This window comes from Diorhabda carinulata, chromosome 3 (assembly GCF_026250575.1).
Source record: "Diorhabda carinulata isolate Delta chromosome 3, icDioCari1.1, whole genome shotgun sequence".
NCBI lineage: Eukaryota > Metazoa > Arthropoda > Insecta > Coleoptera > Chrysomelidae > Diorhabda > Diorhabda carinulata.
Genome location: NC_079462.1, coordinates 35,014,983 through 35,028,011, shown reverse-complemented (window position 1 = coordinate 35,028,011; position 13,029 = coordinate 35,014,983).

Below are 13,029 nucleotides of genomic sequence, written 5' to 3'. Positions count from 1 at the left end.
TACGAACCCAATGATATTTTTAACGCTGAGGAAACGGGACCGTGTTTCAAAAGTCTTCCTGACAGAATATTAACATTTAAAAATGAAAACTGTCATGGAGGAAAATACGACTAACGATTTAGATCTTTAGAAACCAAGCAAACAAAAAAAATTCTTCTCCTCATAGAGAACTTTACAGCACATGCTGACGTACCTCCATTGAGGGCCATTCCATCAACGTGTTACAAGCAATGAGGATGGTGGACAAAGCTTTACTAAATGTAACATCCAATGTAGTAGAAAACTGCTCTAAAGCTTGTAGTTTTCCTGTATCGACGCAAGAAAGTATTGATGTCTCACGTAGAATTGTGAAGTGGGAACGTTAACAGAAGACGGAGTAATTAATACCGTTATTGATGGATCTGAGATCGATGATATAGACAAATAATTAAATAACGAGCCGCAGGAATGTACATGAAATAAACTTCAATGAATATAACTTTAAATATAAAATAAAGTAAGTGATGAAAACTCTTCAACTTAAACCATTAGTGAGTTGAATTATTTAACGTTTCCCTTGGTCTTTATCTTTTCAAGGTTCTACTGTACTTTTATTGAGGTTTATTTCCTTCGCCTAAAGATACCTCAAATCCACGATATCGTTTGATCAGTTGAGACCCAATAACTTATTTGGAACGCCTTCTCGGTATTTGTTCTCGGTCAATTGATTGATTTTCACAGTACTGACTTCATCATCATTGATGCACTTTTGCCATAATAATTGAAAGTTTACGGTAGAAATGCCAGTAATAGTCAGTAAATGTTGATGACAGTACTTTTAAATTTTCTTTCTTACTTCGTATTTTTAAAATCATCTACTATTTCTATTGACTCCATACTCTAATGTTTATCTATCAGTTCTATTGAAAGATTATAAATATTTCAACAAAATGTCTTTTTGTGGATATCTCGAAATTCCCACACTGTTATCAAGCCGCTTGAAATGTATATTTATAACCATAGACGTTCCAAAATAAATTCTACAAATAGTACAGACGTTCGAGCTCAAAATGGTATCAAACCTCCGAATTCTTTAAAGCGGCTTCAATTCTCCTAAAAATTTAGAATTAAGCTTATCTTACCCTCTATATAACTATCTACATGGTCGTAAGGTTTGCAAATTGTTTTTAAGGGGTGAAAACCACCACTTATCGAAAAATACTAATATTATAGTTTTTCCCCCTTTTTTTTTAATGCAAATGTTTTTCGTTCATGCAATATGAATATCTTAACATATTGTATAATAGAAAATTTATCAATTTCTACATATTAACCATCCTCGTACTATAGTGAATGATTAATTTGGTTATATCCCCTTCAATTTTCATAATACAAAAAAAAATAAAAAAAGCAATTTAATCGTCATAAAAAATGCTTTAATTTGACTGTTTATTTCTTTTTGTATCTCTTATAGTTATTTAATGCTCATTTTTTCAAAATTATGCATTTTTAATCATCCAAACTTTCAGATGTCGTAAATAACATCCAAATAAAATATTTGGTACAAGGAATAACTTTAAATTTGATTTTCAATGAAATGGAATTAGTTTTAGTTCTTTAGCTTCAACTATTTTACATCATATCTCACTGAAATTTCAGCCGAAACGATTTTTATCAGTGGTCATTTGAAAGGTCGTTTTAAGATCTTTAAAAAGTATTTTATGACTTTTTGTTGAAAAATGTACCCTTTTCCCGTTATTGGAGGTTAGGATAAAACATTAAGATCTTAAAATGCAGCTTTATACAGAGTTATACGTAAAAAACTATTGAAAAATGCGGTTTTTTTGACGAAAAATCGTACTTTTCAAAACACAAAAACTATTGATCTGGCGAAAAAACTTTATATGACATTTTTCACTTTAAATTTACTGATCTTTCGATTTCTTCCCGGGGGAAGAAGATACGCACCATGTAGATCTCGTTTTTGGGATACACACCTGTCAAAATTTCAAATAAATCGGTGCTGCATTAAAGAATTCGGAGGGGAAATACTAGAATCCTGGCCTAAAACTATTTATTCTTATTATCAGTTTTGTAGTAATAGAGAATCAGTATAATAAATATTTCTCCAAATATACTGAAAAAAGACATTCCTCCTTACGAGTTCGTAGTTCTTGTTCTCCACAGTTACCTTTTATTCCAATCCTCTACCCTCAGTGCTCAGGAATTATTAGGATATCATCACGAGGATGGTCCGAGAAGCACCTGGTCCAACGAAGGAAACACAAAAATTTTGAAAAGCGATTTGAGTAAGTTTGATACGCTCTTCAAAATTTGCATTTGCAAATATCACCTAGGTAAGTAGTGGAGTTGAATGTCAATGAAAGACCACAGATCACAGACTGAAACAAGAACGATTTTAACAGTTTTTTTAATTAACATCCCGTAGAATTATATCTATAGTTGAAACTGTAAGAAACGTAAGCTCTGTTAATTGTTTTGTGTATTGAAATTTTGTTTGACCACCTGAAAAAACGAGGCAACAAAAAAATCGTGTTAATTGTGGTTACGTGAACACGTTGACCTTCACAGGGAAATAAACTCAATTAAAAACCAAGTATAAGTCGAAAAAATATATAAATACGTTGTTAAAATGAAGTTTCTGTTTATTCCTTTCGTGCATTAATGAATTTTGATCTCAAATAGTTTGTTTCCTTTGTAGTCACCTTGATAGCATGATTATAAAAAAAATATTATTATATTAGTTGGCGACAAAGTAATTTCGATTTTGTAGTATAAATTGAAACACTTTTTTTACCAAAGATAGTTTTTAAACAATCAGATTTTGCTCAATGACCTTTTGTCGTCTTTTTTTCAGTTTCATGATTCCGCGTTTATAAAATTTCTGGTCCTTAACAGCCAAAAACTGAACCAGATGCGATTGAAGGTCATCGTCATTTGTGAAAGTTTGACTAATCAAAGTATTCTGCAAACTTCGAAATAAACGATAATCAGATGGTGCCAGATCAGGGACGTGACATCACTTCCGAGCCAAGTTCCGGTAATTTTCCACGAGTTGTCAAAGATGTGTGAGGTTTTGCATTATCAACCTTTCCAATTTCACAATTCTGGCCGTTTTTCTTTAATCGCTTTATCCAGTTTCATTGATTGTTGACAGTAAACATCAGAATTTATCGTTGGGTTTCTTGGTAGCAGCTCAAAAAACACAAGCTCAGCTATCGATGTGGTTTGTGCTGGTTCATCGTGATGGCTCCATTATCGTTTTCGAACTATGTTACTGTACAGGAGCCATTTTTCATCACCAGTGTCATACATGTAGTGTCTTCGCAACCTTTCGAACAGTTATATAAAGAACATCTTCAATTATGACTTTGATTTGGTCATCATCAACTTGAGTAGGCCGACCAGACCGTTGCTCAATTCCAGAATGGAATTTTCCATACCAATTCTGAAAATGTTCGTTTCTGCACTCCACTTAAAACCCACAACTGATAACTTTAGTAAAATTCACCAGTATCACATGACAAACGACAAAGTACAGCACTAACTAAAGTTATTCAACAAATAACAATAACAAACAATAATATCAAAACTTGCGTTTGGATAATACCAAGCTGGTCAGAAATGGAGTTGAGAGAGCAAATTTAGGATCATAAGTGAATATATTGGAAATTTAGCTGAATTAAAAGGCGAAAAGATATAAAGGTAATACATAGAAAAAGAAAAACTGATTCTTTTCTTTAAGATCCAGCAGATTCAGTAGAAGATGGTGGAGATACAATTAGTGCATAAAAAACCCCAAAAACGATTTACTTCAGAGTAGGAGCTTACAGAACTAATTTGGTCGATTGGAACGCTGACTTTTGACGTTCTGAAATGACATAAGAAGAAGAAAACTTGATAATTTGTTGTCAAACCACTGGTTCGTATCTCTTAATAAAAATCGATGATTAGACGAAAATCAGTGATTTTTCATCATTTTCCTTTCCTTATATCTTACTTCATTAAATTGCAGACAATAAATTCTCAAAATTAGTGAAGCGATCTAAGTTTTTCTAACAAAGAAATGACGTTAAATATGCCCTTATAAGGAAATATCCTTTCTTAGTGTTTTCGATAGAGCGAGATTCTCTAGTAGTTTCGCAGCTGCGAGTTCTTTAAGGGGTTGGCGAATGACACCGAAAATCGCCCAAAGGGAGCGGTATAAAGGGCCAGTCAGCGGGTGCTCCTACCCTTTTTTTGATTTTTACTCACACACATACATCGGACCGCAAGTTTCTTTAACTTGCCCAAACACAGGAACACACCATGTGTACTAAATCAGTAGCGTTACTAAAATTACTTTTACCATTTTTTTAAATAGAATTAGACTGTCTAACGCACGTTTCGTCTTCAGGGAACAAAGAAGAAGGCAAAATATTTCATTAAGTTGTTAATTTTTATGTCGATAGATTCAGAAGATTTACTTCGTGTTTAAATGCTCGGAATTTGATCGAAACTTATCGAATTTTATATAAAAAACAATGAATATCGAAAAAGAGCCTCAGATTTTTTCATAGATTCATAAGTACGTCTACAATGGTGTCAAATCTTGAATTCTATTCAAAATGAAATGAACCTGGTGTTATTTGATGAAGCTGTAGGATTAAGATAATCAATTGGCTTCTTCCGTATCAGATACATTTTTTGAAGGAGTTGAATGGAGAAGATTCTGGCCATAATCTTGACTGCACTTCTTCTAAAATGGACATTTGGGCTGGTATTTTTGGTAACTTTACCCAATACAGAGAAAATTATTATCATAATAAAGAGAAAGTGATATTCCAATAGAATTGAACACTTACCCATCATCCACCAAATTAATGAGGTACAAGTGTCAATCAGTTACCTCATTGGTCATATTCAATGTACTCAGAATTTACCATAATTGCAGTTTGGCAACACCAATCCTGTTGGTGTTAGTGGTTGCACGATGATTTTTGAATTTTAGGAAACATTACATATGGTAGTACCATATAAAGTTGGAAAAAATACTAAAATTAATCATAAATACAATCTCATTAATCCTGATACAGAAGTTCACAAAAAAATCCTGGATTTTGGCTTAAGAGTTAATGAAGAAACTAAACCTTCGAGATATGTTGTTATAGGATATTAAAAATATAATAGATGGAAAGGTTTATTGATTCCAATGCCCTATGAGTACTCAACACCATGGTGATCAATACCTTACTTCACCACTACAGCCCTGTGTGGACTTTGGCCTCCTCAACGACTGATCTCCACATCATCCTGTAATTCGGAAAGTTCGGAGATCAACCGTAACATTGTCCAACCTTTTTTGGCCTTCCTTTGATATTAAGAACTTCATTTTGGTATTCGGAAGCCTTTCATATGTTGGATATGTCTAAATAATTGGATTTTTTAAAACGATTTAAAATGTTTTGATTAATAATAACAACAGAAGAAGAATGAAATATTTCGAAAAAGGAGATGTAGGAGGAGATCAAGACATTATATGGAATATCATCGTTTGAATAAATGTTAAGCTGTATATTGATTCGTTTTCCACCGAAAATCAAGTGACTACTTTCTATAAAAATTGGAATATCATCAATTTCCTTACGATTATGCGTTAACTGTATGATAATAATAACCCTTTATATAATGAATATTTCTATCCCGCCACTGGTAATTGTGTAGGGCAGTTTCTCATAGGCGCAGGTGTTGATTCAATCAGCTTGTTACCTTATCTTGCCACACAAACATCACCACTGTGGGAAAATCTCGTATGAGGGCTTAATTCGATCATAGCATCGCTTTTGTTTGTTTTTAATTGTTTCGAAACAGATTTGTATGACCTCTACGATAAATAGAGACTAAAACTTTTGATAATATAGAGGAATTTTCATATAATAAATTACGCTAGAAAGCAGTGACAAACTAATGAACAAAATGGTCACAGATATCCCGTTCTAGGTGGTAATTATACGTAATAACCATCAATCATGGGTCAATAAACATCGAAATGCATCCCTTTTGATTTACAGATGATTGATACGAAGTTATTATGAGGAACAAAAGCTTTTCCTTGCTCTCCGATAGCCGAACGGTCTTGAAGGCGCTGAAGACTATTGAGTTCACGTCCAAGCTAGCGTAGGAGTGTAAACATACCCTAAAAGATCCAAAAACTAAAGGTAACAAAGTTATTCTAATGTTATTAAAAGTTGCTAGAGTATACTAGGTAACGAAGAAACAGATAGCCTTGCTCAAATAGGAGCAACGATGCTGAACACACTGTTTACACTACCACTACACCAACAATCAGAATTACACTTGACGTGCGTCCTCAGAGACTGAGGGTAAACTGGAGCAACGACTCCAACGACTGAAAACATAAATGAAGGATCAGATGGAATCTTAATGGAGAAATGCTCCAGGACTAAGACAATCCAGAATCTAGATACTGCATAAAATTGGTGATAGAACTTCAGATTGGAGAATTGAGTTATAGAGATAGCTTTTAATCAGATACCCAGAGTATCTGATTAAAAGAGTTAGATACCTTGTGAAGTCTACGTATTTTAGAGACTGAAAATTAAAGTGAAGAGTAGTGCAAAACAAATCTTTTTAGGTATAGGTACTCAGCGACTGGTAAACCAAAACAACTCCCTTTATAACATAATCTTATCCAATCTATCACCTCGAAAAGCTAGTGTGTAAACTGAGCAATGCTTTTTTGGCTTTTTTCGATATTTCCATTCCCTTATCGTTTGTTAATTTAACTTAAATTTGATGTGGAGGTCAACAAGCCCCCCATAGAATAAACATCGACATTTTTTTTTAATTAATTATACAATGTTTAGTGCGCGGTACAGAAAAAGTACCTACATGAGTTAATGACGATTCAAGGACCACCTATGCGTATATTACAGTAATGATTACGCCTCAGGACAATGACCACACACGCATGAACACCCGTACCTATTCATACCTATCATTTATTTAAGAATTTGATTCTTACCTTTGCAACAATACGAAGATATAATTAGAATTGTACATTTTATAATTTATGTATCGGTGTGTTTACAATGTGGCCAATCGACAAAAAAAATTAATACTTCAGATATATCAGTAGATTATGTTTTTGGTACTACTACTAACTAATTGGACTAGTTAAAATCGACGTGAAAAACTATATTTATATGCGATATTCACCTGGCGATAATAGTTAATCATAACTAAACGTTTTCGTTTTTGAATATGTGTTTAGTTCTTATTTTTGGTTTGTTAATTATTAACTCTAGTTTTACGAGAATGGTTCCAGAAGAACCTGACCTATAGAGACCTAGAGATGGCGGTAATAGTTTAAAAAAAAACTGCCGTATATAGTATAAGTCGTGGCGTCGGTTTTGTGAGTATAATTTCCATTGATTACCTTGGAAAAAGAAAAACTATCACCGGCGAATTTATTGCAAGCTTTAATCAAAGAAATCAAGCAAAAACGATCGCATTTGGCTAAATAAAAACATTATCGTGAAGATGTTTCCTTCGGAAGTTTTACAGAAGTAGAGACGAATTTTTGCTCAGGTCCATAACCATAGATGAAACGTGGACCCATCACATCACACCCGAAATAAAAGAACAAACAAAACCATGGATGGGGAAGAGAGAACCGGTTAGAAAGATGGTAGAGACCGTTCCATCTGCAGACAAGATCGCGGGATCAGTTTTTGGGGAATAATTTTCAATTATGCGAACTTATTTCAACGTTTAAGTGAAGAAATCAAGCAAAAACAGCCATATAGGGCTAAGAAGAAAATGTTATTCCATTAAGACAATGCACCAGATCAAATATCCGTTATTGCAGTGGCCGAAATTAATGAATTAAAGTTTGAATTACTATTTCATGCTTCCTATTCGCCAGATTTATCCTTCTCGGATTATTTTCTGTTCCCAGACTAGAAAAAATGGCGACAATGCAGAGAGGATGATGGCAGTTAATTGGTATTTTGAGGAGCTTGACGAGGTATCGACGCTGGATACGGTAAGAGTTCAATACCACCAAGTTTATCGATCTTCGAGTAACTTTCGCAGTATGTGATCTAGCATTGTCTCAACCTAGATATTTCTCCGATAAAACCAAATATATTCTCATCAAATTTCTACTTTAAACTTCAGTATTGAATGCTCGACCACCAGACCAAGAACAAAACTTTTTACAGTTTCTAACAATTGTTGAACATCATAATTTTCGTGGAAATATATGTCACGTTCGTACTTAGAGTCTTTATTATCAATATTACTGAACCTGGTATCTTATTCTCTTGGTGACAGCTATTTGGCTAAATTATTTTGAAACCAACCACGGTTGTATCGCACTGGTGTACATCCTTCTTCTGAGCCCGCAAGAATAGTTATTCTTCAACCTTTATTAGACTTAGCTTTGGTCTAACATTTTTTTCATGAACATTGCGGCAATTTGAGTCTTCTTCATCAATCAATGCAAGCTGAAGTATTTTTCGATGAAAAGTGTTTTTCGTGGCTTTGCTCTACTAAATTCGAGTAAATAGTTTCAACTATCATTTTTGCCTCAATGGGCAAACATTTGCTATTGGAACCATACGTAATCTGACCCTGAATCAGGTATAAATATAAGGGTAGGTTCTATTATATTGCATCTCTAAATTTATTGGAGGCTAGTCACTTTATTAGATTGTGAAAAATTGTTTTGAACGACGATGTTTGCTTAAAGTTATTTAAAGCCATTAGTACAATTTAAAACTAGTTTTAACAAGTTATTACATGTTTAAATTGAGACATAGGAATATCCATCTATTAACTGTGACACCCTCAGTATAAACATCGTTTTTTTCAATAAAGTTTACAAGAATTCAACAAGAGATTATATGATGTTGCAAAGTTGCAGGTGTTTGTTAATAATTAAACATAATATGTAAAAAATGTTGTTTGGGAAACTTCAAAAAAACAATAATTGATAGAATAAACAATATTGAATAAGCATAAACTTTTTTTATAAACGCCTTATAATTTAAAAACAATATGTGGGGTCAACAATCTTCGGCTAATCCAACGCAGACCCCGTATAATTAAAAACTGAAGATTTATAAGAGAACCACTTTCCCATACCGGTCAACAAACGTTTAAAATTCCAAAATAGTTTTCATTCTATCTCTCATGATTTAGCCGTATGTTCACAGTTTTTATCAACAAAAGATGAATGTTGTATTACGAAAAGTGATTGGGAAGTTACTATAACATTTTCTCACAAACAGAACAATTTAAAAAGGACACGTGTTTCTTGTGTTGATCTGTTTGGATTCTTTTAGCATTTAAAGACCCATCTGTACTATTATACGCATAGTCTGCGTAGTGTTAGACCAGTAAGACTGATTTCTTTCACGGGCAGCTGCTATAACATGGTTCTTTCTACTCGCGGATCTGGAACTCATCTTTTTATTTTTCTATAGTCTGTGGCAGTGGTGTACAATAAATTTGTATGAAAAATTTCAATTCAGAATTAATGAAAATTGTATATAAAGTAGAAAGTAGAGGTCGTCCTTTACGGCTTTAATTATCAATCGTATTACATTTTACATCTGAAAGGATTTTTGAGTTATGATTTTATTTCATGAAATTTAATTTTGAAAAAAGTTTTGATATGAAATAAAGTACCTAAGGGCTTCTAATTTTGTAAAATGTAACAGGAATATTGAAAACAATACCCGTAGTTAGTCCTTTACAAGTGCACGAATTTTACAGAATAACGATTTTCTAGCAAAACTGAAATTTCAATTATTTCATGAAATTTCATTTTGAAAAAAGTTTTGATATGAAATAAAGTACCTAAGGGCTGCTAATTTTGTAAAATGTAACAGGAATATTGAAAACAATACCCGTAGTTAGTCCTTTACAAGTGCACGAAGTTTACAGAATTACGATTTTCTAACAAAACTGAAATTTCAATTATTTCATGAAATTTAATTTTGAAAAATGTTTTGATATGAAATAAAGTACCTAAGGGCTGCTAATTTTGTAAAATGTAACAGGAATATTGAAAACAATACCCGTAGTTAGTCCTTTACAAGAGCACGAAGTTTACAGAATTACGATTTTCTAACAAAACTGAAATTTCAATTATTTCATGAAATTTCATTTTGAAAAATGTTTTGATATAAAATAAAGTACCTAAGGGCTTCTAATTCTGTAAAATGTAACAGGAATATTGAAAACAATACCCGTAGTTAGTCCTTTACAAGGACACGAAATTTACAGAATTACGATTTTCTAACAAAACTGAAATTTCAATTATTTCATGAAATTTCATTTTGAAAAATGTTTTGATATAAAATAAAGTACCTAAGGGCTTCTAATTCTGTAAAATGTAACAGGAATATTGAAAACAATACCCGTAGTTAGTCCTTTACAAGGACACGAAATTTACAGAATTACGATTTTCTAACAAAACTGAAATTTCAATTATTTCATGAAATTTCATTTTGAAAAATGTTTTGATATAAAATAAAGTACCTAAGGGCTTCTAATTCTGTAAAATGTAACAGGAATATTGAAAACAATACCCGTAGTTAGTCCTTTACAAGGACACGAAATTTACAGAATTACGATTTTCTAACAAAACTGAAATTTCAATTATTTCATGAAATTTCATTTTGAAAAATGTTTTGATATAAAATAAAGTACCTAAGGGCTGCTAATTTTGTAAAATGTAACAGGAATATTGAAAACAATACCCGTAATTAGTTCTTTACAAGGACACGAAATTTACAGAATTACGATTTTCTAGCAAAACTGAAATTTCAATTATTTCATGAAATTTCATTTTGAAAAATGTTTTGATATGAAATAAAGTACCTAAGGGCTTCTAATTTTGTAAAATGTAACAGGAATATTGAAAACAAAACCCGTAGTTAGTCCTTTACAAGGGCACGAAGTTTATAGAATTACGATTTTCTAACAAAACTGAAATTTCAATTATTTCATGAAATTTCATTTTGAAAAATGTTTTGATATAAAATAAAGTACCTAAGGGCTTCTAATTCTGTAAAATGTAACAGGAATATTGAAAACAATACCCGTAGTTAGTCCTTTACAAAGGCACGAAGTTTACAGAATTACGTTTACAGAATTACGATTTTCTAACAAAACTGAAATTTCAATTATTTCATGAAATTTGATTTTGAAAAAAGTTTTGATATGAAATAAAGTACCTAAGGGCTTCTAATTTTGTAAAATGTAACAGGAATATTGAAAACAATACCCGTAGTTAGTCCTTTACAAGTGCACGAAGTTTACAGAATTACGATTTTCTAACAAAACTGAAATTTCAATTATTTCATGAAATTTCATTTTGAAAAATGTTTTGATATGAAATAAAGTACCTAAGGGCTTCTAATTTTGTAAAATGTAACAGGAATATTGAAAACAATACCCGTAGTTAGTCCTTTACAAGGGCACGAAGTTTACAGAATTACGATTTTCTAACAAAACTGAAATTTCAATTATTTCATGAAATTTCATTTTGAAAAAAGTTTTGATATGAAATAAAGTACCTAAGGGCTGCTAATTTTGTAAAATGTAACAGGAATATTGAAAACAATACCCGTAGTTAGTCCTTTACAAGGACACGAAATTTACAGAATTACGATTTTCTAGCAAAACTGAAATTTCAATTATTTCATGAAATTTCATTTTGAAAAATGTTTTGATATGAAATAAAGTACCTAAGGGCTTCTAATTTTGTAAAATGTAACAGGAATATTGAAAACAATACCCGTAGTTAGTCCTTTACAAGGGCACGAAGTTTACAGAAATACGATTTTCTAACAAAACTGAAATTTCAATTATTTCATGAAATTTCATTTTGAAAAAAGTTTTGATATGAAATAAAGTACCTAAGGGCTTCTAATTTTGTAAAATGTAACAGGAATATTGAAAACAATACCCGTAGTTAGTCCTTTACAAGTGCACGAATTTTACAGAATAACGATTTTCTAGCAAAACTGAAATTTCAATTATTTCATGAAATTTAATTTTGAAAAATGTTTTGATATAAAATAAAGTACCTAAGGGCTTCTAATTCTGTAAAATGTAACAGGAATATTGAAAACAATACCCGTAGTTAGTCCTTTACAAGTGCACGAATTTTACAGAATAACGATTTTCTAGCAAAACTGAAATTTCAATTATTTCATGAAATTTAATTTTGAAAAATGTTTTGATATAAAATAAAGTACCTAAGGGCTTCTAATTCTGTAAAATGTAACAGGAATATTGAAAACAATACCCGTAGTTAGTCCTTTACAAGTGCACGAATTTTACAGAATAACGATTTTCTAGCAAAACTGAAATTTCAATTATTTCATGAAATTTAATTTTGAAAAATGTTTTGATATAAAATAAAGTACCTAAGGGCTTCTAATTCTGTAAAATGTAACAGGAATATTGAAAACAATACCCGTAGTTAGTTCTTTACAAGGACACGAAATTTACAGAATTACGATTTTCTAGCAAAACTGAAATTTCAATTATTTCATGAAATTTCATTTTGAAAAAAGTTTTGATATGAAATAAAGTACCTAAGGGCTTCTAATTCTGTAAAATGTAACAGGAATATTGAAAACAATACCCGTAGTTAGTTCTTTACAAGGACACGAAATTTACAGAATTACGATTTTCTAGCAAAACTGAAATTTCAATTATTTCATGAAATTTCATTTTGAAAAAAGTTTTGATATGAAATAAAGTACCTAAGGGCTTCTAATTTTGGAAAATGTAACAGGAATATTGAAAACAATACCCGTAGTTAGTCCTTTACAAGGGCACGAAGTTTACAGAAATACGATTTTCTAACAAAACTGAAATTTCAATTATTTCATGAAATTTCATTTTGAAAAAAGTTTTGATATGAAATAAAGTACCTAAGGGCTTCTAATTTTGTAAAATGTAACAGGAATATTGAAAACAATACCCGTAGTTAGTCCTTTACAA